The sequence below is a fragment of the Propithecus coquereli genome, unplaced genomic scaffold (genome assembly GCF_000956105.1).
Source record: "Propithecus coquereli isolate 6110/MARCELLA unplaced genomic scaffold, Pcoq_1.0 Scaffold13, whole genome shotgun sequence".
Taxonomy (NCBI): domain Eukaryota; kingdom Metazoa; phylum Chordata; class Mammalia; order Primates; family Indriidae; genus Propithecus; species Propithecus coquereli.
The window spans coordinates 7,306,230-7,308,321 of NW_012137191.1; the positions used below are offsets into that span (position 1 = coordinate 7,306,230).

The following is a 2,092-nucleotide window of genomic DNA, read 5'->3' on the forward strand; positions in this document are numbered from 1 at the left end:
TAGAATGTTTTGTGCTCTTTTGGGTAGATGCCTAATAGTGCTATTGCTGGATCGAATGGTATTTCTATTTTTAGCTCTCTGAGGTATAGCCTCAAAGAAAATTAAATATCTAGGATATATAACTTTACAAAGTTGTTTTAAGGAAAAAGGCTTGAAAACCACTACTCTGGGTCATTTTTTTTTTCCAAAGAGGAAAAATTCTTTCATAGCGTCAAATATACAGTTAGACCTCCCTCTTTTTTTCAGGTCATGGTGACATGTGAGATCCAATTTTAAAGTATAAACCCTCCCTCACACAATCACTTCAACCATTTTCGAGCAGAGATTTACAGAGTTTTTGACGAACATAACCTTTTATGAGCCTCATAACCATCCAATGCCTAAAATATAGCTGTTGTTTTGCTGAATTAGTTAGGATTAGACAAGGATATTCATTGTCATTTTTCAGATGAGGACATTTTTCAGAGTGGCTTGCAGCCTGGGGCAATGGCGCAAGCACAGGCGAGGCTGACGCAGGAGGAGGTGCGTCTGAATCACTCCTTCCACTTCCTTCCTGCGTGACCCTGGGCAAGTTAGCTAACTCTTCTGAACATTGGTTTGCTCCGCCATAACACAGGGCCTATACAGAAGTTGAAAGGCTATCCTATTTAAGCTACTAATTGAAGGAACTAATTGAAGGCACAGACCGAGCCTGGGTATACATGGGACGGCCTGATAGGACCCAGGTTCCCCCGACTCCAAAACCCATGCTATATTCACCACAAACGCAATCAACACAAGGCACCAGGTGGGACCCAGACACAGACGTGCCAAGACCGCGGGGAGCACCACTCCCCTCACCCTGCATCCTCCCTTCACCCCGAGGCTCGGGTCTCACCCGCTCGGCCGAGGTTCTCAGGATGCTGCGGCTGCACGAGGACACCAGCCGCCCAAAGGTGACTGTCAGGGCTGATGCAGCCACTGCCGCTGCCATCTTCTCGCAGCCTTGGCCGGAAGCGGAAGTTAGTCTGGGTCATTGTTCTCTCTCCCCAAGGTTACTGCAGTGCTCCCTAGTATTCTTCCTGCTTCATGGCCATGCCCCAGGCAGAAGTGTTTTTGCAACCACAGCCAGATAGTTCTTAGGGTCAAAAATTAAATCAAGTCACTTCTCTACTTAACATAATCCAATGGCTTCTCACTGCCTTTTCCCTGTACATCTCCAGTGACATGCTGCCACTGTCACCCTGCTCCAGCACTTTCTGGAAACTGAACCGCAGGACTTCCCAGGCCTCCTGCCTTTAGGCTCCTTCTCAAGTTCCTCTCCCTTCCTGACTCCCGATTCCTCTGAGCTATCTTCCTACACTTCCCTCCTTTCACCATCTGCTCTTCTGATTAGGTCCTAATCATCACTCAGATCTCAATTCTGGAATCAGTTGCTTTAGAAAATGTTCTTTGGCCCTACAATTCTGACTTAGAACCCCCCTCCATGTGTTGTCAATAGCACACAACTTCCAATTCAGAACCATGGAAGCCAAAAGCTTTCACTAGCTGATCTTGCTTTGGCTCCTCAAATCCTCATATTTTAAATGTTCACATTTTTGCATGATAGTCTTTTTTATTTTCTTATTCCTCCAGCTAATTTCTGATCCAGTTTTACAGACATAGAGACTTATGACTTAGAGACTGAAGATAATTCACATCTTCAAAAAACAAGAACTTATAAATCTAAAAATAGAAGAAGATGAGATGGAACTTAATATGAAAAGATGGGAATAACTAATTATTTCTCCATGCTCTAGCTTGGATAAATCTTTATCCTTCAGGATTCAAATTAAATCACACTTTCACTAAGATTCTTTCCATGTTTATCTAAATTAGCTTCCACTCACTGTTATCCCATGAGGAAATTCTATACTTCTGCAATTTCCTTCCTGACATGTATGATGATCTGACTTCAATATTGATTTTTATAATTTTTTTATTTAACTTATGTGTTTACTGCTAGACCGTAAACTTCCGAAGGACAGGTAACATATCAGCGTGTTACCTGCGTATTTACTCACCATTATATCCTTGAGTCTCAGTTCAGTACCTTGCATACAACAGAACCACA

General features: G+C 43.0%; 1 protein-coding gene across 2 annotated transcripts in view; it reads right to left on the reverse strand.

The window, feature by feature from the left end:
• CNTN1 (contactin 1) overlaps positions 1–2,092 on the reverse strand; it is a 311,761-nt gene that overhangs the window by 274,073 nt on the left and 35,596 nt on the right. The window lies entirely within an intron of this gene.